The sequence below is a fragment of the Canis aureus genome, chromosome 37, assembly GCF_053574225.1.
Source record: "Canis aureus isolate CA01 chromosome 37, VMU_Caureus_v.1.0, whole genome shotgun sequence".
NCBI lineage: Eukaryota > Metazoa > Chordata > Mammalia > Carnivora > Canidae > Canis > Canis aureus.
Window position 1 is genome coordinate 16727182 of NC_135647.1, and position 24574 is coordinate 16751755.

At 40.0% G+C, this 24574-nt stretch overlaps 1 long non-coding RNA gene across 5 annotated transcripts; it reads right to left on the reverse strand.

Moving 5' to 3' along the window:
• Positions 1–2341: 2341 nt before the first annotated feature.
• LOC144306610 (uncharacterized) lies at positions 2342–23797 on the reverse strand. Of its 5 annotated transcripts, none has more exons than XR_013373696.1 (9): positions 23328–23797; positions 19322–19446; positions 18258–18357; positions 17613–17757; positions 15845–15940; positions 15315–15462; positions 13046–13178; positions 8129–8302; positions 2342–4790 (listed from the first exon to the last, which is right to left on the reverse strand). It is a non-coding gene; the product is annotated as an uncharacterized LOC144306610 (long non-coding RNA). The 5 variants fall into 5 exon arrangements; XR_013373697.1 differs by having other exon boundaries at positions 15315–15495; XR_013373698.1 differs by lacking the exon at positions 13046–13178 and adding an exon at positions 14795–14940 and having other exon boundaries at positions 15315–15495.
• Positions 23798–24574: the final 777 nt, after the last annotated feature.

A 24574-nucleotide genomic window follows, 5' to 3' on the forward strand; every position in this document is an offset into this window, starting at 1 on the left:
ATTAATGTCTGCAATTTTACTTTTTATGGGGATCCCTGGGTGGCGCAGCGGTTTAGCGTCACCTTTGGCCTGGGGCGTGATCCTGGATACCCGGGATCGAATCCCACGTTGGTCTCCTGGTGCGTGGAGCCCGCTTCCCCCTCTGCCTATGTCTCTGCCTCTCTCTCTCTCTCTCTGTGTGACTATCATAAATAATAAAAAAAAAAAAAATTACTTTTTATGTCTTTCTTGTCTTTTTTGTTCCTCTTTTCTGTATTAATGCTTTTTTTTTTGCATTAAGTGACTATTTCTAATATAGCATTTTAATTTCTTTAATTATTTTCTTCACTCTATATTTTTGAGCTATTTTCTTAGTGGGTGCTCTAGAGCTTACCATATATATCTCAGTTATCAGACTCAGCTTCAGATTTACACTAACATTTCAAGTGAGATATAGAAATATTATTCCTTTCCTCTTTTTGTCATATTATTGCTATACATAAAATCTATTTTCTTTTTTCTTCCTTTTTTTGTAGTATTATTTTTATACATATTAAATCTGTAAGTGTTACAGGCACAAAAAGTCACAGTGTTATAATTATTACTTTAAATAATTTTGTATTTCAAAGAAGCTAAGAGAAGAAAAGAGAGTGAGTTTATATTTATAGTTTTCATTATATTAATCTTTTATTTATTATTTCTGGTTCTCTTTATTTGTCCTTCTGGATTTGACTTACCACTTGGAATCATTTCCTTAGCCCAGTACAGGTTTGTTCCTATTCATCTCCTTTGTGTTATTGCAATTATATTACATGTCTATATGTTATAGTCCCAACAGTGTATTATATACATATTTTTTATACAATTGATTTTTAAATAAGAGAAGAAAGGAGGATATGTATTTATATAGCCTTATATTATTTCATAGTTACCTTAACCAATGCTTGTTGATTTTTTGGGTGTGATAGTCTAATTACTGTCTGAGGTCACTTTAGCCTGAATAACTTCCTTTAGTATTTCATGTAAGGCAGATCTGCTAGCAACAGGCTCTGTTATTGTTCTTCTGGGAATGTCTTCATTTTGCTTTAACTTTTTAAGGATAGCTTTGCTGGATATAAGATTCTTGGTTGACAGTTTTCTTTTCTTTTTTTTTTTTTTTGGGTGCATGAACACTTGGAATGTGTTATCCTACTACCTTTCTATTTCCATTATTTTTGCTGATAAGTCCATTGTGAATGTTATTTGGATTCCCTCTTAAATATGAGTTGTTTTTCTCTTACTACTTTCAAGAGTTTATCTTGATTTTTGACTTTCAGCCTTTTTACTATGATGAGTCCGCTTATGGATCTCATCATGTTTATCCTACTTGGAGTTTGTTGAACTTCTTGGATGAGTAAATTAATGTTTTTCATTACATTTATGTTTTAGGCTATTATTTCTTCAAATATTTTTCTGCCACTTTTTTCTCCTTCTTTTCCTTCTAATATTTCCATTATGTATATATAAGTGCACTTTATAATGTCTTGCATTTCTCTCTTCCTTTTTCTTTATTCTTATTTAAATCTATTTTTTTAGAATGCATATTCTCTATTACTCTATCTTCAAGTTTGCTAATTCTTTTGCCATTCAAATATTCTTTTGAGTCCTTTTACGAATTTTCAATTTCTGTTATTGTGCTTTTCACTTTCAGAATTTCCATTTGACTCTTTTTTTTATATCTCCTTATTGATAGCCTTTATCTGATGAGACATTGTCCATTATCATTATACCTTCATTTCTTTAATATCGTTTTCTTTTAGACTATTGAACATATTTATAATCACTCTATATATTAAATTTGATTATCTGATTACTGTCACAGTTTATGTTGCCTGCCTTTTCCCCAGTGTACAGGTCATACTATAATGTTTTTTTGGAAGTCTTGTAACTTTGTGTTGGAAACTGGGAATTTTAAATAATACTTTGTACAACTCTTGATATTGGTAGCCCCCTCCTGACCTTGTCATTTTTTAGTGATTGCCCAAATTATTTTTGTGGACTTTACTTCTTCTGCAGTATTATCCCTCTGATATTGTTCCTTATCGAGTTCAACCTCACGTATACCCCCAGTCACTCTGAGTTGGTAGTGGTTTTGGCAGAGTTGTCTTTGAGAGTCTCCTCCCTTGACCACACTCATCTGTTAAGCTCCACTAGTTGCTGGATGAGTGCTCTATTATTTTTAGCAAGTTTTGTATACCTTGACTATTAGCCCATTATACAGTAGCTTTGGTGATAAAAGCACAACAATATCAAAATGCAAATGATCCAGAGAACTAAAAACATGACTCAGTTTAATTTTAACTACCAGAATAGTGTGGCTGGATTCTGCTGATCACACTGGAAAAGTAACATCATAAACCAAAAAGTGTCAATGGCAATGAGGTTCCACCCGGATCCCTGAGAGTCAGTTAAGGGTCTAATGTAGTTGATCTTCCAGAAATGAGTATGTGCCATATCCTGTGTAATGTTGCTCCCCTCACCATAAAACAATTAGGTCAACTTTTGGGATGAGACAAAAGTCTTTTGTGCAGTGATGACTCTATTTCAAAAAACATGAGGCTCTTTATTTTTTCTACTCTATAAGATGGTGGATATGTTGCCATGTCTAGTTTGATGATGAATCCAGGCAGCCGTATTGATAATCTGGGTAGTACAGACTTAATCAGTAACTTGATTTCTGTTGGTTTCATCTGAGGATAGGCCCTTGTATAGCATCTACATGAGTGACCCAGATGGTTCCATTAGCAGCATGATTTGTTTTCACATTTCACGGCCCTAAATAAGAGTATTTTTAATCTGCCAGTCTGCAGTTTCCAAGTGACAGACCAAATAATTAGGCCATTGGCTCCAGTGTAAGAGCCAGTAACAATAAAACATAGTTTATCAAGGAGAATAGTGGCCAGAATTGTGAGAATGTCCTTTGGTTATTATGCCCACTGACCAGAGCAAGTATGTGCGTTTTTGGTTTTGCATAGCTGTCATTGAGGCTGGACAGCTGTAGCAGCTCAGTGGGGACAAATGGGCATCAACTTAGCTCATCTATTTGTGAACCAGGCCCATGCCCAAGGGTTCCATTGACCATCAACTTTGCTTCGGGCAATGGAGTGAGGCATAAAATTTCTGTCAATAAGATAACTACCATTTTTTTTTTTTAGATATGACCATGAGGCTATGAATTTCTGCCTATGATAGTTGCAAATTTTCTTCCTTGTATAAAATATATAAGTGGGTATCTCTATAACTATTGCTTGAGAGAAGTCAATACCTTTTGTCCCCACCAGAATGAATCTTAGTGTTGTTGTAGACCTGAGGCTGACAGCCAGATTGGTGAGGAAGTTCCCCTTTCTAGAGAAGGGTTAGCAATAACTAGGGCACTATTCAGCTGATTGTCTTTGAATTTGCTTCTTGAGATCTGGCCTACAACTGTTGGGTTGGAAGGTTAGAAACATTTCCTCCTTATTAATAGGCAATAAAGTAGAGGACTACTTATTGCCTGGTTAACCATACAGTTTGGTCAATACATTGGCCATCTTATACTGGGCAAACAATAAAGAACCTCATGTTCTTTGAGACAGAGTTGCCACTGCACACCAGACTTCTGACTTTGCCAAAAGTTGACCCAGTTGCCATACAGTAGGGAGGCAACATTGTACATTGTTTACTGATTTCCATGAACTTCCCTCAATTCTCATCAATTTTGCATAAGGCCCTTTTCCTTTCTCTTACAGAAAGTCATATGCCTGGCAGCATCCAATCTTTGCTGATAAAACAGTCAAATACTGTGAGGGGTCTGAGATTTCACCCTATTTTCAAACTACGAAAGTAGTCTGTTTATTATCATTTGCTCAGTACCACAGAATTAGTGGCCTAAAACAAGACACATTTATTTTTCACAGATTCTGTGGGTCACAGCTTAGGCATAGCTTAACTGAATCTCTTGCAAGGCTACAATCAAGATATTACCAGTACTGTATTCTTATCTGAAGCTTGGCTAGAAAAACATCTGTTTCCAAGTTCTAATGATTTTTCACAGCATTCAGTTTCCTACAAGCTGTAGGGCCCCAATTCTTGCTAGTTCTCAGCTGGAGGCTACCTTCAGTTTCTTGCTACATGGATCTTCTCAATATGGCCATTTTCTTCCTCAAAGCCAGCAAGGGGGAGAGTTTTCTTGTAAGACAGACATTATAGATATATGTAATATGATTACGTACACATAATCACATATATCCATGTCACTTTTTCTATATTTTATTAGTTAAAAGCAATACCCATCCTCAAGGGAAGAGGACATGACAGGGCATTGATATGAGGAGATGGGGACCTTGAGGACCATGTTGGAGTCTATCTGTCAGAGTCTCCCATAGTTTCAAGGATGCTGGTGGAAGACATGAGACCCTTGGGTCAGAGACAGGACTTTTCAGAGTAAGAATGGTAGCCCAAGTATCAGCATTTGTGCTGGTCCTCTGAGTCTCAATTCCCAAAGGACAATGTAAAGAGGGCCAGATAATATCTGTACATATAGTGGAGTGGGTTACAGGAGAGGAACCCTGGAGCTCAGAAGCCTGAATCTTTTTTTTAAAGGAAATAAGCATGCCTGATGACCTGTGCCCTGAAGGGAGATACTACCTCTGTCCTCCAAGACTGTTCACTCTGCAAACATCCTTGAAAAGATAGTCTAAAACAAATGCAATGTCTGCTTGGAAGATGTGCAGAAGCATCTGGAGATGGAGAATTATCTTTCAATGGGCAGATCTTGACTCTGAGAAGCATATCTAGGTACAATAGAAAAATATAAACATATATCAATAACTCTAATGAATAGTTAAGTGTGAAAAGGGACATTCAACGTGGTAGGGAACTCAGAGGGAGGCAAAGGTATTTCTAACTCTAGGGATTAGACAATCCATTACAGAATTTATGTTGCATTTTTAAAAAAGATTTTATTTTATTTATTTTTTTTTTTAAATTTTTTTTTATTTATTTATGATAGTCACACACAGAGAGAGAGAGAGAGAGAGGCAGAGACACAGGCAGAGGGAGAAGCAGGCTCCATGCACCAGGAGCCCGACGTGGGACTTGATCCGGGGTCTCCAGGATCACGCCCTGGGCCAAAGGCAGGCACCAAACCACTGTGCCACCCAGGGATCCCTAAAAAAGATTTTATTAACTTATTCATTAGAGCCAGAGAGACATATCAGAGACATAGGCAGAGGGAGAAGCAGGCTCCTTGCAGGGAGCCCAATGTAGAACCCCAGGATCATGCCCTAGCCGAAGGCAGATGCTCAACCACTGAGCTACCCAGGCATCCCAAATTCATGTTGGATTTTAAAGCAGTTCTAAGATTTCAGCTAGTGAGGGAAAATGGAAAGAAAAGAATATATAGAAGCAGCAGGAAGAGCAAAGGCATAGAAGAGAGAAGCCCTCTGTAGTTTTTTTATGTTGGACAATTTCATTTGGCTTAACTGAGTGTGAGAGAAGGGCAGTGGTATGGTGAAAAGCCTGTAAGTGTAAAATGAGGTTGGCTAACGATGGGCTTTAAGTATCTATTTAGGTGCCATCAAAGTGTCCTGAGTGAATAAGTGTGAAAGGAATAATTTATTCAATATCGTGCTGTAGGAATTGCAATCTCAAGGTAGTGGAATGACTTCAAGGTGCAAAAAGATTTGAAACAGAATTCCTAAAGAAAATACTATTGTGATTGGTACAGGCCAGAAGGTGATGAGAGTCTAAGGTGGCTCTTTGGCAGTGGGAAGGAAAAGGTACAGTTGGATGTACACCTTTTTCACTTGTAGAATCAGCTGGACTTGGTAGCTCATTGCTCCTGTAATGCAACAAAAAGGGATGAGCCAAGAAGTAACCCAAGTACCTGCAAGGCTAGTGGCACCAAGAGGAGAAATACAGAAGATATAAGAAGGTACAGATAACGAGGAGAAGATGATACTTTTGATTTGGGATAAAAAAGAAACCCTTTGAAAATGGACCTATTTGAAGAGCAATGTGATCTCTTGATGCACTTAGAGATACTTCACTGGTGCAATGAAAACTATATGCAAAGAAAAGTTTAAAGCAGTGAAGCACAAATTCAGAGTCATCTTATTAAGCATAGGTGGTAATAATTAGGAGAATTTCTTTCATTTGGCCGCCATCATGCTTAAGGAAAAGAATAATAAATTCAAATTAGGATTGGTTAAAAACTGGACAATTTCCATACCTCTAAGATGGGAAAATTTTGCCTACATATTATAGCTTATTCAAGTAGGCAGAGGTAATTTTTAAAAGCTGAAGGCTTATGATTGAAGGTGTAGGTCTTTATTTTTAAACTCAGTGACTCCATGAGATAGGCATACATAAGCTTTTCTTATTGAGGGAGAGTTATGTGTTTCTATGTACTTGAACTTGACTGGGGAAGGGTAAGAGGAAAGGATTTCTCTGCTGAGCATTTAGTGTAGCCCGGATTCAATCCACACACTATTGTCCATTCAAGATCATCCTCCTTTCAGAGCATGTATTCACCAGGAAGCACTACATTAATTTTTGTTCCCACTATGACGTTTTAGGTTTTGCTTCACAGAGTCAACTTTCACGTTTGTTTTCTGTTCAAGGAATACAAACTCATAATTAAAGTGGCTGTCATTTAGGGGCACCTGGCTCTGGCTGGCTCAGTCAGTAGAGTCCACGACGCTTGGGGTTGTAAGTTCAAGCCCCATGTTGCGTGTAAGAGATTACTTAAAAAAAATAAAGTAGCTGTCATTAAATACATCTAGATGCTTGGGCTCACAAGATAAGAGGGAAGGCGTGAAAAGGGAAAGACAGAGGAACAGAGAGACCTTGGAGTGCCTTCTTTCTCATTCCACATTTTAGAGGTCAATAAGATAACTTTATTAAATGAAAGAAGGAAGCAGTCACCTGTTAAGCGTCCTTTATATGCTTCATTCTTTACTCTGACATACAGCTCCATTTATTCTTATTCTCATTTTACAGATTAGTAGACTAAGACTCAGGAACGAAATAACCTGCCTCCAACCGGAAAGCTGAATTTTAGTTAGGTAAGGTTGACCGTTCTGTCTCGTTCTTGCTATGACACCATGAGCTTTTTACAAAGTAGCTAAACAATTTGTGTCACCAAATATGGTTTGAAGTGACATCGTTGGAAGAAAAGTTCAGAGATACACACAACGTAGTGCCTTTTTTCAGAAAACCTTAACTGTCATTAGGTAGAACATAAGCCAATCCTGGTCTGATACTTGAGCTTGATTAGAAAGTATTTTTGAGTCATCTGGAGTCTTTATCTTGGATTTAAAGGCTTTTTCTACATCATGTTGGAGCTTCATCCATCCAAATGCCTTCTGATTTCCCCTTAGCTCAGATGACTGCAGTGGCTTTTTTCTTGTCTCAGGAACAGTTTCTAGACACTTGGGCTATTTATCTTCTCAGTATGCCCCTTTCCTCCACAGTATGACATGTCACTTTTTTTTTTTTTAAAGATTGTATTTATTCATGAAAGACACAGAGACACATGTCCCTGACATTGACAATGACAAGAAGATATTCACTTCTTTCAACTGTCTAGCTGATCTATACAATACATTCATATAGTAGAATCAAGAAACATAGCAAATGGGATGCCTGAGTGACTCAGTGGTTGAGCGTCTGCTTTGGGCTCAGGGCATGATCATGGGGTCCTGGGATTGAGTCTCATATCAGGCTCCCTGCTGGGAGATTGCATCTCTTGCCTATGTATCTACCTCTCTCTCTCTCTGTCTCTCATGAGTAAATACATAAAATCTTAAAAAAAAAAGAAAGAAATACATCAGTTATCTATTCCACTATTGAATGGACTTTTCAGTTGTTTCCATTTGAAACCATTATAAATGAAACTACACAAATATTCTTGTTGTGGAGATAGCTGGACTGCCAACATTAAGAAGGGGCTAGATAAATAACCCTAAATTATTTAGGGTTACTTCATTGCTCAAATATAGACTGATAACAATAATAAGCTCCCCCTCCATTTTAACCACAATAGCATAAATTCCTTTCTATCTGTTTCATGTTCTTGTTGCAAGCATAGGCTGAAAACATCACCTAAGAAGATTCACAAAATGGTTACCTTATTGTTTTCCATATTTTTTGGGGCAAATTTGATCTGTATTCATTCAGTCTTGAATTTGGCTGTATAAATGACCACACATGATGCCATCTACTCTGTCATCAATATGTTACAGATAGGGAAATACCAAGGTTGAGGGCTAAGGAGTTTTCTCAGGAACATGGAATTAACAGTCTGGAAGTTGGAAAGAGAAAAATTATCTTATATCTTTGTTTCAGACAGTTTCATAAAAAAATGTAACCTTCAATCGTGTTTTCATTGTAGGAACATAAGCTTTATCCTAAGACTAGTCTGCAGAGGTCTTAACATGAATTGTAAAGACGTCACATTTCTGAAGAATAAAGATTTGCTTTTTGGAAAAGTTATTCTATGACATTCGAAGGCATGTAACATTCGGAGCAGAAAATAGCTGGTGATATCAATTAAAAGGAAGAAAAGCAAAATACTATCACATTGTGATTTGAGAAAATGAATCGCACAATTCTTGATACTGGAGAGTAGTCATACCCATGTGTCTGTAATGGTTATTTCTTGATTTTGCTATATGATGAGTTTTATAGGTAAGCAAGACCTAGAACATACATTTGTGTTTGTTTGTTTTTTTTTAAGATTTTATTATTCATTCATTCATTCATTCATTCATTCATGAGACAGAGAGAGAGAGAGGCAGAGATATAAGCAGAGGGAGAAAGAGGATCCCCATGGGGAGCCTGATGCAGAACCTGATCCCAGGACCCCAGGATCAAGACCTGAGCCAAAGGCAGATGCTCAACCACTGAGCCACCCAGGTGTCCCCAGTTGTTTGTTTTTATACAGGAAAGTTAGTGATATTTGTCATTATAGTTTTCCAATAGTTTCTCTTATGTTTTTTAGGTAAATATCATCTATAAATAATAAATTCAGGGGTTGGTCCTTCCAATACAATGGTCAACAATGATGATGGTGAGGATATTCTTGTTTTGTTCCTGACTTTAATGTAATTGTTTTAGTTAAAACAATTAGTGTTTAGTGTTTCCACATGAAGCGTGATTGACACCTTTCTTTGACAATAGCTCTCATGGTGATATTTAATTTTTTTCATTTCCATCATTTCTCAGATATTCTATAATTTCAGTCTAGATTCTAGTCTTGACTCAATTTGTTTAATAGAGAGTTACAAGTGTTCAGATGATTGGGGGTTTTGCTTTGTTTTGTTTTATAGTGAATTTTATTTCTCAGTTCTCTTATATTATGTCTTGCTCTTTGTATTTCTTTCTTTTTTTTTTAAAGATTTTATTTATTTCATTTTGTTTGCTATTTTATTCGTTTCTTTTTTTAAAGATATATTTATCTTTATTTGAGAGAGTCTTTTAAGCAGATGCCATGCTAAGTGCAGAGCCTGATGTGGGACTCAATCTCACAACCCTGAGATCACCACCTGAGCCAAACCCCAGAGTTGGATGCTTAACTGACCCAGGCGCTCGTACTTTGTTTCTTTCTTTCTTTTTTTTTTTTTTGTACTTTGTTTCTTTTTAAAATATTTGTTTTTTTTTTATGATTTTATTTATTTATTTGAGAGAGAAAGAGAGAGAGAATACAAGCAGGGAGGAGGGGCAGGGGAAGAGGGAGAAGCCAATTCCTTACTGAGCCAAGAGCCAAGGCGGGGTTCCATCCCAGGACCCTGGGATCATGACCAGAGCCAAAGGCAGATGCTTTACCAACTGAGCCATCTGGGCACCCCTCTTTGTTTCTTATAATAAGTTTAAAAGTTTTAAATTGTGTTCTAGCAATTATTTTAATAATAATAATTTTAAAAGAGTATCTATCATTATTTAATAGCAATAACCTTAAAAGAGTATCCCTACTGTGAACAGTTGAAATTACTTCTGTAAAGTAAAAATGGTATATATTTAAGGTATATAACACGATGATTTGATATACATATACGTAGTGAAATGATGACTACAGTCCAGCTATTTAACATATCTTACGTAGTTACCTTTTTTAGTGCATAAGGAGTGAGTCTACCCTTTTAGCATATTTCTAGAGTTCTTAAGTAATCATTCCTGTACATGAGATCTGTAAACTTATTCATCTTACATAACTGCAGCTTGTACTTTTGACCGACATGTCTCCATTTGCCCCTCCCCTGCCCTGGTAATAAATATTCTACTCTACTTCTATGAGGTGTTTTTTTTTTTTCTTTTGTTTTGTTTTGAGATTCCATAAGTACGTGAGTATTTGTCTTTCTGTGTCTGCTAATCTCACTTAGCATGATGTCCTCAAGTTTCATCTATGTTGCAAATGGAAGGATTTCCTTATTTCTCATGGTTGAATAATGTTCTGTGTGTGTATGTGTGTGTATCCCTTCCTCCCTTGACCTAATTTTAATTGATATTTTTAATGATTATATCTCTAAATGTCCTTATTTCTTTGTATTTCATAGATCAGGTTTAAATGGCCTCATTTGACCCCAGGCTACTAAACTAATTTTTTTTTAAAGAAGAAATCAACATAATTGTGTTATTTCTTACTTTCCCCTTCCCATTTCAATTTTTGTTAATCATGTAATTTCCATACTGTTAGAATTTTAAATGATAAGAGTGTGTTCTTTAATGCATAATTCTTACATTTGTTCAAATCCTAGACACACCAGTAGTTTCAATGTTCCTCATCAGTCTTTAGGTAGAATGACTGCATTTACCTCTTGGTCACCTGAAGTTAGTTCTCCAGTAGTATCTTATTTATTTATTTATTTATTTATTTATTTATTTATTTATTTATTATTTTATTTTATTTTTAAAAAAGATTATTTACTTTAGAGAGAGAGATAAATTGAGAGAAAGAGAGAAAAAGAGAGAGAGAACAGTAGCAAGGGAGGGGCAGAGGGAGAGGGAGTGAAGATTCCCCTGCTCAGCGGGGAATCCTGTGGTGGGGCTCAATCTTATGAACACAAGATCATGACCTGAGCCAAAATCGAGAGTCAGATGCTTTGCTTACCTGACTGAGCCACCCAGATGCCCCTTTAGTGGTTTTGTAATGAGAGCTCTTGGGATCTAAAATCTGTTTCTTGTACGTGGAAAAGTGTTTGTTGCCCTTATACTTGAAAGTTGGTTTATCTGAGTACAAGACTCTTTAGTTGTACCTTCTTTCCTTAAGGATCTTTTGGGTTTTGGGTGCCGTTCTCTTATCTTCTAGTATTGGATCTTCCTGTACTCTGAGACTGGCTTTATTTTTTCTTCTTCATAAATGACTTGATATTTTCTTGGATCCCTAAATTATTCTTTCTCTATCTTTGAAGCTTAGGGAGTTTTATGGGATATTTTCAAAGAGAATATGTAAATATTGCCATAATTTTTCCTTGGATGCATGTTTTTACATTGTACAGATTCAAGTCTTATATTTTTGGAAACTTTTCCTGAATTTTAGCTTTCTTTTTTTCTGTGTTACTAACTTTCCTTATTTTCTTCAGAGACAGACTTTATGCAAATCTGATGTTTTCTAGTATGTTTTACTTGGAAACTATTTTCTCTCTAATATTTTGAAACTATTTCCATCTTAATTTGTTTACCTTTTCTTTTTTATATTTTCTATAGTGTTTATTTCCTTTTATATTACTTACAATTTGAACTTCATTTCTCTACTGCTTTTTTGCCCTATTTTTTCCCCTTAGGTCTTCAAGCTTATGTGTCGATTAATGTTAGTTCTTTGTATCATCTTTGATCTTTGCATCTTATTTAAGCTCTTGTAGGGTCAATTCATTCATTACATTTTCAAAATTTATGATAATGTGTTTTCTGATAGTTTTCATTTACTTTATGGCAATTTTTTGAGGGCATATTATTTTAGTTGGCATTTCTTCTCCTTTTTCTTACACTTTCTTTTTTTTTTTTTTTTGGTATTTTGTGCTAGTTCATTTTTTAGAAAGAGCTCCTCCTCCTCCCCTTCCTCCAATTCCTCCTCCTCCTTCTTTTAAATAAAGCACATTTTTCTTGGATCAGCTATAGGGAAGACAAACCATGTGTCACTCCTGCAGGAATTCTACTTGTTCTTGTAGATTATTCCTTTGAACTTTTTCGTTTATTTCACCCAGGCCAGCTGAGATTATTAGCAAAAGACTACTCCCCATACAGATATTCCCTTATTTTTCATGCTGTATGACTAGCCTTCTTCCAGCATAATAGGCTACTCCAAAGCTAGCAGCTTCAAATAATCATTTATTATTATCGTGAGTGTTTTGGACCTACGCTCATTCATAAATCTGTGACTGGTTGCCGGTTGGCTAATTTAGGTGAGGCTGGGGATGGCTTTGCTCTCTCTCTATTTTATCCACCTTCTGAGACCAGCATGCTAGTCTGCATTTGTCCTTCTTGTAGCAGTGGCAGAGGTGTAAGAGGAAATACACAGGATTCTTGAGAACTTGTCTTGGAATTGGCACATCACATTTACCTTATCCTATTGGCCAAAACAAATCAATATACTTGAGTCAAGATTCAGAGGAAACAGACTGTGTCTCCTTAGTGACAGGAACTGAAAAGTCACTTGAAAATGAGTGTGGATACAAGGCTGCAGAACTGGAGTCATTCACACAATTTATCACATTTATCAAATACAGAATGCTTTCTGGGGATCCCTGAGTGGCGCAGCGGTTTGGCGCCTGCCTTTGGCCCAGGGCGTGATCCTGGAGACCCGGGATCGAATCCCACGTCGGGCTCCTGGTGCATGGAGCCTCCTTCTCCCTCTGCCTATGTCTCTGCCTCTCTTTCTCTCTCTGTGACTATCATAAATAAATAAAACTTAAAAAAAATATTAAAAAAAAGAATGCTTTCTGCAAATTATAGCTTATTTGTTTAATTCTCTGTTCATCCCCCATATTCCCTGCTTTTCATGACTTTGTGTTAATTGGTCCAATGAATTTCCCACTGCCAGTACATGTACCTGTTCCTGTAGTTTCAAACAAAGTGAGGCAGGCAGACTTCAAAGACGGCCCCCTTCACTCTCACCTCCTGGTGTTCACACTCTTGTATAAACCTGTGCACTGAGTGTGGGCTGGATGTGTAGCAGCTTGCATCTATGGAAAAATAAATGGATGCAATTCCAAGATCAGGTTATAAAAACTATGTCTGTCATCCTGCTCACACACTTTCTCTTTCTCCAGTTATTCTTGCTTGCTTGCGTTGATGAAGCATGCTGCCATGTTGTGAGCTGCTTATGGAGAGGCCTACATGGCAAGGAACTGAGAGAGGCCTCCAGCTAACATCCAGCAAATAACTGAGGCCCTCAACCTAAAACCCTCAACCACATAAGTGAACTTGGAAGTGGACCACAGTTGAGACTTCAGATGACTGCAGGCCTGGCCAATACTTTGCTTTCAGCTTCTGAGGTGTCTTGAAGTAGAGAAATCCATGAAGCCATGCCCAAATTCTGACCTACAGAAACTGTGAGGCAGTAAATGATGATCATTAAAGCCACCAAGTTTTGAGGTAATATGTTACGCAGCAATTGCTAACTGATACACATGGATTGTTGGTTTAACCTTTCAGCTGTGCCATCTGCTTTAGAGAGGTGTGCCCTATCGACTTTGCTTGAGATCTGCAGTCAAGGGTATTCACTCTTAATAGCTTGACCTTCATGGCATTTGGCATCTCTTCTGGTATACATTGCAGGTTGCTGTTTATTATTTATTTAAATAAATTATTTAGCGTTACAGTAACATTTTATCAAAGAAAAAGTTTAAAATTGTGGTCTTTATACTTTTCATCCTATGTCTTGCTTTTGGGTGATTTTTTTCCCGTTATAAAAATGTAAGTACATGAATTGTGCATTTCATTTCCAAATACTTCCAGAAAGCTGTTGCTTTAGACCCATGGTACGATGTGTGAGGAACTTAATGGACCCCAGCCCAGGGACAGAAGCCACCCTTTGCTGGCTCTCCTTTGACCTAGCATCTTCCTTCTCTTCTCTCATCTTCTATGTTTAACCCAAGACGTGGTCTGCGTGGTTCCAGCATTAGATTGCCTGTGAGTTTACCTTAGTTCTGCCACTTACGATGACATGACTATAGGAAAATTAGCCTCTCTACGTCTCATTTCCCTAATCTCTAAATGCCTTATAGTATTGAGAACTAGCCTTGATAGCAATGTGAGGCTGACAAAATAAAATAATTATGTCAAGTGTTTAATACAGTACCTACCAGGTGATAAGCCCTCAATAAATGCTAACTTTGTAAAACATATATTTATTGAATACTTACTGATTGGCTGAGGTTGTGCTAGGTTATGAGGATACCAATATGAGTGTAATGTGGTTCCTTTTTCTCAAAGAAATCAGTCTTGTGAGTGAAATGGTAATTAATAGTTGGATAATATTATTGTTTATAAACACTGTCATGTACTTTACTAATCTGATCCTAATAAACTCACCTATGAGATATTATTCTTAAATTCCTGCTTTGGTTTCCTGCCTGGTATCCCAGTTACTCTAGGATTCGATGATGCTTTATATCAAAAGGATAGCCAAATAAAATGGTCTGTCTACCCATCTTCCCTTCTGAAAACCATTTACACTATTCTCTTAATATATGCATATATTTTACAAAGTTGTGGGGATGAAGCTTCTGGAACCAGGAGAACCATTTAGATGAACCAGTTAGCTAGGAAGAATGAAGAAAATTGCTGCTGTTGTTACCTCTTCTGGCCTCTGATTGGCCAGAGCCGGTTGTTCAACCTCGGGAACCCATTCCATTTGGCTGCAAGACCTGCTCCAAAACTAGATCCCAGATTGGTTCCCTGAGGGTCATCTGATAACCAGTGTTTGCTTCTCTCTGGATCTCCCTACATATGAGTGTTGGTCAGAGGAGGGCAGTAGAATGGAAAGGCAAGTGAGGAGATGGTAAGAAGCCAGCCAAAATTAGATGTGGTTACAGTGGGGAGGCAAAGAGTGGAGGGATTATTCACTGCAACTTCATGAGGAATCAGAGGGAGATACAATTCTCAAGGGCTTGGTACACAAACGAGAAGGCAAACTCCTCCCCTATGGACCTGTTCAGTTTGCCTGGCGGAAATATTTTAGGAAATAAAACTGTTTAGACCCCCGCCCTGCCCAAACCCAAAAATGTAAACCATGCCTCCCCGCTGTGTAGACCACAGAGTAAAACTCTTCAGCCCAAACAAACAACAAACAAAACACAACACAAAAGCAAAAATACCAGTTTTGTCTACTTCCGTCACGTGGGTATGACCAACGGGGAGAGTGTCAAGCAGGAGGCCTGGTGGATCTGTAGGAGGTTCTGGCCGAGGCTGGGAGATCAGGTGCCCGTGGCGCATTTTTGCTGGTGCTAATCTGTGATGCCTTCGCTGTTGTCAAGCGTATTTCATTAGTGTTTTTCCCTTATTAAATATGAAAATCATGTCAAAGGTAAATGTCAAGGGGCTATGAAATTACCCTTCTTATCTTCCGTACATTTATCAGTTGATAAATGGAAAGACACTGCTGCCAAAATAACTGAATGAATAATTTATAAATGACTGATGCATCTTGTATGTTGTTTCGGGCACAAAACAGTAGGACATCAATAATCAAAAGAAGTTGGATTAATTTAGCAGTATTTTGCTGGTGACGTTTTTATCTAAATGCTGCCGTGTAGATCTTGGTGGCCACAGCACCTCGCTTCTGTCAGTTTGGTCCTTATCCACTTGGGGGTACACGGGTAGGAGGGGAGGGGGCCCCCTTTTTTACCTCAGAGCTCCTTCTCCCTTCTTTGATAGTAAATACTGGGATTTGGTCTGGGCCTCTGTCTCTCTCTCTCTGTGGGTCTTTCTGTAGTACTTATACCTGGAATGTAAAAAAAATAAAAATAAAAAATCTTGTTTTAAGAAGGAGTTGCAAATCTACCCTGAATCCTCCCCTTGCCCAGGGGTTCCCCCTGACCCCAAAACCTAATTTACATTAAGGCAGTGTTATCTTTGAGATGTTAGTCTCTTTAGATGACTTTCTTAAATGCCTTCAAAATTCGAGGACACTGCCGTCTTCGTCACCCTAAAAAGCTCTTGACTGAGTTGGCAGGAATGGGGTGGGGGGGGGTGGGCACAGAACAGAGCTCAATTCTCTTGCTGGCCAGGGTTTAGGCTCCTGCCAACTGCCAACCAGAAAGAAGATCTGGAAGCTTCACCTCCCTGCAGCAGTAAACTCAACTGCAAGTCTTCCTGGAAAACACAAAAACAAAAGAAAAAAAAAACCAGAAAAACCCAAACCAAAATGCAGCCACAGGAAAATTCTGCGGAGAAAATGTGCTTGGATTTGGAGATGTCAACCTGGATCCAACCCCCCCCCCCCCCCCCCGGATGTGACACCCCACAGAAGGTCACACCGCCTCTTACTTCGGGAGCTGCGCTAACAAAGGGGGAAGGGGCCATAAGATTAGCATCCTGATTAATTCTGACAGCAGTCTTGAAGGGTGGCCACTTTATTATTATTATTATTTTTAAAATTTACCCTGTGGCTTTACGCACCCAACCTCGGATCTGCTTTTTGTCATCCCATTGTCACAACGGCCTTGCCTCGGGTCCCCAGGCCCCACTGCCTGTTAACAAGAGCAGCTTCCGCAGAGCCAGAGCGACATCTATCCCAACGCTGGTAACTTGGGGGGCTCTGCACCCCCGGCCCCTCGGCCAGGGTGCATTGGCGCAGCAGGGATCCCAGACCTGGGGGCGGGAGTGGGGGTGCAGAGGGGGGTGCTCCTGGGCTGGGCACAGCAGAGATCCCAGACCTGGGGGTGGGGGTGGGGGTGCAGAGGGGGGTGCTCTTGGGCTGGGCACAGTAGAGATCCCAGACCTGGGGGTGGGGTTGGGGGGGTCCTGGGTGCTCCCAGGCTGGGCGCAGCAGAGATCCCAGACGTGGGGGGCGAGGGTGGGGGTGCAGACAGGGGTGCTCCCGGTTGGGCACAGGAGAGATCCCAGACCTAGGGGCAGGGGTGGGGGTTCCTGGGTGCTCCCGGTTGGGCACAGCAGAGATCCCAGACCTGGGGGTGGGGTTGGGGGGGTCCTGGGTGCTCCCAGGCTGGGCGCAGCAGAGATCCCAGACGTGGGGGGCGAGGGTGGGGGTGCAGACAGGGGTGCTCCCGGGCTGGGCACAGCAGAGATCCCAAACCTGGGGGCGGAGGTGGGGGTGCAGAGGGAGGTGCTCCAGGGCTGGGCCCTGCAGAGATCCCAGACCTAGGGGCAGGCGTGAGGGTTTCTGGGTGCTCCCGGGCTGAGCACAGCTGAGATCCCAGACCTGGGGGCGGGGATGGGGGGGGTTCCTGGGTGCTCCCAGGCTGCGCAGGTTAGCAGCAGCTCAGGCCGGTAGCGAACCTGCGCCTGCAGGGAGCTGGGGACACTGCAGGCGGGGATGAAAAGTGGTGCCCTCCCTCCCGGGCCGGAGCTGCGGTGCAGAATTGGCCCAGTCCCTGGAACTTCACAGACAGTGCAGCAGAAGGCACTGGCTCTCTCGTTTGGGCATTTATTACCTGGAGCAAAATGTGCAGAGAGGGTTGATAATGAAGTACTTGACTAATTCAGTGTGATCCAGCTGGCTCAGCCAGAGGGGCTGGCTGCCGAGGGAGGCAGGCCGGGATGCTAAAGAACTCACTGCTAGCCATGTTCCCTTGGCACCTGGGAAGCCAAAACAAAGGAGTGCAGAGATCAAAAAGCAGAGAGGTATCAATAATAAAGAAGGAGAGGAGACCGGGAGGGGGAAGGGGTGGGAGTGGGGGGGCCTTCGCTTGTTTTTTAAGAAACTTCCCTTTCTTTCTCTTTTCTCTTCCGAATTAATAGCTTTCCACTCTCTGGATCTCTTTGCATTCTATATCAGAGTGAGTTTTTTGGTAACAGACCCCAGGTCTGTCTGTTTTTTTTTTTTTTTGTTTGTTTGTTTTGTTTCTTTATTTCTTTTCCTTTTAAACCTTGCATATTTGCCAGTGAATTCTAGCCAAACAAAAAGAGACAGATTCACTTGCACACACACAGAGAAATCTATAAAGTGCTTCTGGTGGAGATGGAGGTGTGCTTTCGGCCAACAGCGCTGTGACTAGGAAACTAATGTGTCCAGAGGACGTCTTTCTCTCTGGCTTCGTGGAAGCCAGCTGCCTTATGGTGTTCTCGTCCTTCTGTACCTGCTAATGGCCCATGCGAAGTTCCGCCTCTGATCGCCATCTCTTGCAATAAATAATGGATCTTGCATGTTCAAATGTGCTTAAACACTTTGAGGACCATCTGGTTACAAAGACAATAAATAAAATACTGGATGACTGACTTTAGTGCTGTATGTATCGTAATTATCTTTTAAAAATAGACACGGCACTCATCCTGGCTTCCAAGTATGAGTCATAACCATCCTGTGGGGCTTGCTGTCTTTCACACTCAGGAAAAAAAGGGGCTCCCTAGACCGTCAGAAACAAATGTGACAGATGAGCTCCTGTGGGGTGAAGAATAAGGTGAGAGAAAGGGGAAGCACTTCTACTAAATGTGAGCTTGATTTATAAGACCATTCAAGCCACGGGTTTACTCTTAACAAGTAGCAGCAAAGTCAAGGTTTCTGGGGATAGTCTTTACCCCGAAACTGCAAGGTGTGCTTTTAGGAAACACAGCAAGGTGTGAGGTCTGCTTGCTAGTCTTCTTTTTTTTCTTAGTTTGTACCATCTTCATTTTACCTTTCTTGGGAAGCCCTCATGCTGTCTTTCCTTTGCCCTAGGCAGAAATGCTTCTTTAATCTTACTAAAGTATAAATGACTTCTAGTAGTTAAAGAATTAAATCTCTCTCACCCTTTTAAAAAAAGTAAATATGTATATTTTTAAAGATTTCATTTAATAAATAATTTATTATTAATTATTATTATTTATTTCTATATTATTTATTAAGAGAGAGAGAGAGCAAGCACAAATGGTGGGCAGGGAGGGACAAAGGGAGAGGGAGAAGCAGACTCGCCACTGAGCAGGGATCCCAATGATGGGCTCTCTCCCAGGACCCTGAGATCATGACCTGAGCCGAAGGCAGACACTTAACCAACTGAGCCACCCAGGACCTCATCCTTGGACTATTTTTATTCAAAGAATCAAATGATCAAATACAAGAGATGAAACTATGGCTTTCGAAGTATTAAACTTTAGGGTAGAGATCTTTTGTGCATGGCTGAAGACCCTCATTTTCCCCCAAACATCACACAGGTTGGGCAGTTACCTGTATAATCCACATGTAAGGACCAGTTCATACTCCATCACTCTTGAAATTTGGTGTTATGCAGATTTTTTGTGGTACTGAGCACATGACAGTTATATTTACTGTTCTGGCCTTTCCATTTTGTTCTGAGGAAAAAACCAGCAGGAAGTAAAATATTTGCTTTGATTTTTAAAACTTTAGAGTAGCACATAAACATATATATATATATATATATATATATATATATATATATATATATACATATATATATTTTTTTTTATCAGGGCTTGAAATCACCTTTTATTTAAGAAGAGCAGAGACCCGTTCAAGCCAGATCATGAAGCTTTGTAAGGAAGGAGCCAGTGTAAGGAAATGGTTGCCATGGACTCTAAGATTCAGAGCTATAATATGGCTGAGTCTTACATGGACTTAAGTGAGACAGTGATTCTCGATCTGAGTCGCACGGCATTATGATTCATCACTCAAGTGCTCTGTTATTAAAATGACTCAGCTATGCTTCATATGTCTGCTCATCCAGAGTTTCTGCTCTCTCATAATTTTGGCTCTTGGTAGGCCCAGACAACCTCTATATCCCAATGCCCTTATTTTCAATCCTCAAGAGGGAATTGGATCATACCAGTTCATTATGAGGCCCCAGGACAATGGGTTTTGTACAGCCTCTGGTTGGGTCCCTCTGGGTCAGGTGCTTATTCTTCATCTACTTAACATTGGCCAAAGGTGGGTAGGGCTACATAGGACCAAAAGTAGACCAGTGGTGGCCACAGGCCAGAGGTATCCTTTGGGATCAGTTGGCAGACATCCTGACGATCATTCCACCAAGTGTAAATGAAAGTTGTATTCAACATTTACTCATGTATGAAATATATTCTTCTTTATTGGGTGCTGGGCTATGCAATTGTTGCAAATTCTACATATTTTGACATATTCTACAGATTGTTACATATTCTATATATTGCTTTGGTCAATTGAATTATTACACAGTCAACATTGGGTATTTATTACTCTTGATTAAGAGTCTTTATTTTGTGAACTTTCTTATGCCACTCAAGTACATTCAGGCAAATGATTCATCTGGTAGCAACTTTAAGGGGTAATGGGACTTGCCTTCAAGATGTATCATCCATTCTTTATATAAGCTTCTGTGTAATTCATTTCACTTTATATACTTCTAGTCACCAAATAATAGTCCACTCATATTTGTAATGAACTAGTTTAGGCAGAGTCTGGCTTTTAACCTTCACCTTTGCATAAAAAATTAGATCCAGTGAGATAAAATGTTTTGTGAAGAGTTTCCACAGGGTAGTGTCAAACCAGCTTTTGTGTCACATCAAAGCAGCAACTGGCTGCCTTTGCAGGATGCTTTGAACGAGTACACCTTTCCGGAAATTTGCTCTTTGTTCTACAGTCTCTTTGAGAACAGAAGTCCAACAGAAGTCCAGTTTAGGAAAGTGGCATGGAACCCATCTACTCAGATAGGTCAAGCATTGTTTAGGGGGATGGGAGGAAGCCTGTGGATGTGGAGGGTCTGGATGACACACAAATTAAGTTGGTAGCACTTACGGCTCTATCTCCAAGTATCACATCTAGTCATGGGTCAGGAAAATGACACCAGGCAGCCAAAAGGTGGTAATGTGGTAGCTGAAGGGCTGGGTAGACTACGGCAAAGGAGCACCTAGAAGGGAGCACTCTCTCAGAGAGAGAGAGAGAGAGAGAGAGTACAAGCAGTGGGAGTGGCAGGCAGAAAGAGAAGCAGACTCCCCACTGAGCAAGAAGACCGATGTGGGACTTGATCCCAGGACCCCAGGATCATGAATTTGGATAGAAACCAAAAGCAAGAGCCAAAGTCCATTAGAATAGGTGTCCAGGAGACAGGAAGGATATGGGCTTAGGGAAGCTTCCTAAGGGAACCCCATTACTGGACTGTAGCATGACTGGGCAATGTGTGGGGGTGACAGTAGAGTTCACATATGGTCTGGAGGAGCATATTTCAAGTAAGCTTGATGAGAAGAAAACCACTGTATCAAACCCTCTGATTTAGGAAGTATGTATGTGTGTGTGTGTGTGTGTGTGTGTGTGTGTGTGTGAGTATAGAACCTTCCTGTTCGGTCAGCGATAATAGTGGCTAGTCAAGTTGATATCCAGGATAGAAGACATCTATTAATATTAACCTAGGCCATGGTTTAATGATGCAGCGAATAGCTACCTGGGGTTAGAATGGCAGACTGCGCATGATTGGTTACAACCCTGTGGATATTTATATTAACATATGGCACGTTCCTGTTATGTATATACATCTTCGCTCATTATCGCAACTAATGGATTCTATCATGCCAGATCCAAGAACTGTAGTGTGGAAAAGGGGCCGTCCTGTGAAGAACTCAAGAAGACTTGTTTGTGTTGGAATACTGGTGGGAAACATGGATGGAACACTCAAAGGAATAACTGAAGCAAACTTAATAAAGGGACTATTTAGGGGCAACTGGGTGGTTGAGCATCTGCCTTTGGTTCAGGGCATGATTCCAGGGTCCTGGGATCAAGTCCCTCATCAGGCTCCCTGCAAGGAGCCTACTTCTCCCTCTATGTCTCTGCCTCTCTCTCTGTGTCTCTCATGAATAAATAAATAAATGAAATCTTAAATAAATAAAAAAATAATAAAGGGACTGTTTAGAGAAGTGTGGGGCAGTTAAGAGAACCTATAAGAAATGATTAAGCATCCAGAGTCTAGCACCAGAGAAAGTCATTACCACACCTGCACTAAAGGGGTGAGGAGAGAGGGCAGCATTACCAGAACATGAGGAGAACAGGAGGCATGGAAGGGGCTGCCTGTGGAGGCACTACTGTCAAAGTTGTGACCCTAAGGGAAGGAGTGGGGCCACACCCTGCATCTACCCATCTCTCTTTCCTTCCTCTTTCTAAGATTCCTCTGGTCCCTCCCATTGACCAAACCCACCCAGAAGCCAGAGGCCAAGGAAAGTCATAGATATCATCTACAGAGGTGAGCCACCTTGGGCATAGAACAGGGCAAAGAGGGGTGAAGTATGAGTATGGTGGGGCACATGGAGAATTACGGCCATAATATTTTTACTTGGTCTTACTTAGGGAAAAGTGAGCTGGATGCAGGTAAATCTCTCTAGTACATTCCTAGGCTAATTGACCGAACAAATTAAAGTTACTCTTAATGGGAAAACTATGCTTAGAGTATCAGAAAGTAGATAGACAGGCCTGGTTATTTCATTCTAATTAGATCTAAGCAACTTTGAGGGACTATTTCTTAAATTATGAAGTAAAGAGGTAGAATCCTTTAGAGATGAAAATTAAGTGAGCAGCAGTAATTTTTCTTGTTACTTGGTAAGTTTAGCATTATTTAATGTTACCTGGGTCCTCCCCAACTGTCACCCTTAGTGATTTATACTCAAAGATTTGCCTTAAACATGTCTCTTGAGAGCATTTCATTTTTGCCATGGAAGGAATAGTTTGTCTTTAATGAACTGATGAGATTGGAAAAGAAGCTTTGTCCTGGGCTGAGTTGCCACAGGAGGCTGGTCATCTGTCCCCTCTTTTTAGATTGTCTGCGCATGTTGTGATTAGCATAGTGGTTGATGGGATATCAGCTCTTTGGTGAGATGATGTGTGAGTCTGGGATTATGGCAATTCATGATACTTAGTTCTAGGACAACTGGCAATCTGTGAAGCACCCTTGGAAAGAGCCCAGTTCAATCTGAAGCAGAGATCATGGACTTAATGGTTGGAGTACATTTTTTTTTATTTGTTATTATTATTTTTAATACATTTATTTTTTATTGGTGTTCAATTTGCCAACGTATAGAATAACACCCAGTGCTCATCCCATCAAGTGTCCCCCTCAGTCACCCAGTCACCCGGTTGGAGTACATTTTATAAATGAGTGTATGTCTTAGTGACATTTAACCCTAAATAAAATATGCTACCTAGAACACATATGTTCATAGGGTTCTGTTTGAGCAACACACTTTTACCGAGCACTTACTCTATGCCAAAAAGTTCCAGGAAAGACAGTATAACAGTGTCTCAGAGGATTTCTTTCTACAACAGAGAAAGCAAACCCTTGGCTTGCAGACACATTCAGTGAGTTGAAGTCTGTATATTCTTAGAAGAGCAGTCTGTGGTGACAAAACAGCTTCTGGCCATTCAAACCATGGGGCTTAGATGGAGTTTTATTTTCTGTCTCTTGAAGTCATCAACCCTTGGTGGAGCCTGTTTAGAGGCAGTGCTTTGTAATTCTTGATGAATGTCCAATAGTAATTATAAGGTTATTGTATTTGATGATAACAGCAATGGTAATAGCAGTAATAAGAAAACAATAGTCTTCAGTATCTGTGCCTGTGCAATAATAGTGTTTGTGGTGCCAGGTAAGTGGGGTCTAGCACCAAATGAGTCAGGCAGCTCATCTACTCCTTCCCTACCAGTACTTTTTCCAGGATGCCATCACGTCCTGAAAAGAAGACAGAGGCACTATGTAGAAGACCCTCTATGACATCACAGACCACCTCGTTTCCTGCTTTAGTCTTAAGACCCAGCCTGACATAAACTAGGATCTCATATATTCGTGCATATTTCTAAACAAAAGGTACAAAATCTCCAGTGCTTCCATAATAGAAGAAAACAAGTGTATTCAACATCCCTCAAAATCCTTTCTCAAGTGCTCTCTTTTCCTTGGGAGTCAGTAGGATACACTACCTGCTTGTAACAAATCTTTGCTCATTGACCATCTGTGCCAAAATGGGATTTAATGTCAGGGATATCTCCCCAAAAGTTCTATTAAAAGGGTGTTAACTTGTGTCTGTACAATTCCTGTCTTGCAGGATTTTGTTCACAAGTACCCTCCATCCTGAGGTGGGCACATTCCCAGTAGGAAAAAAGACCACAATTAATAGATCTTCACAAAAATCAAACTCAGTCTTTGGTTTTGAACTAAGGCCAGTTGCCAGTTTAGGCTTAGGCTCCATCGTTTTGTGACCTTGCAAATCCTTTACTACAGAGGGCCAGACAATGTTTTGCTGATTATCAAGTTGCCAGGTCACTGAAACATAATAGAGGAGGGTTTAATTTCTCTCTATTCCTCACCTCATACTGAAGACGGTGAGGATACCTTTGTGGGAATAACCTGCATAATAATTTTAAAAAATGGGGCCATGTCCGTATTGCTCCTCATTGAATTGTTACAAATTCGATGTGACAAATTTGAACAAAGCCTTCAAGTTTTGTCCAAGCCTT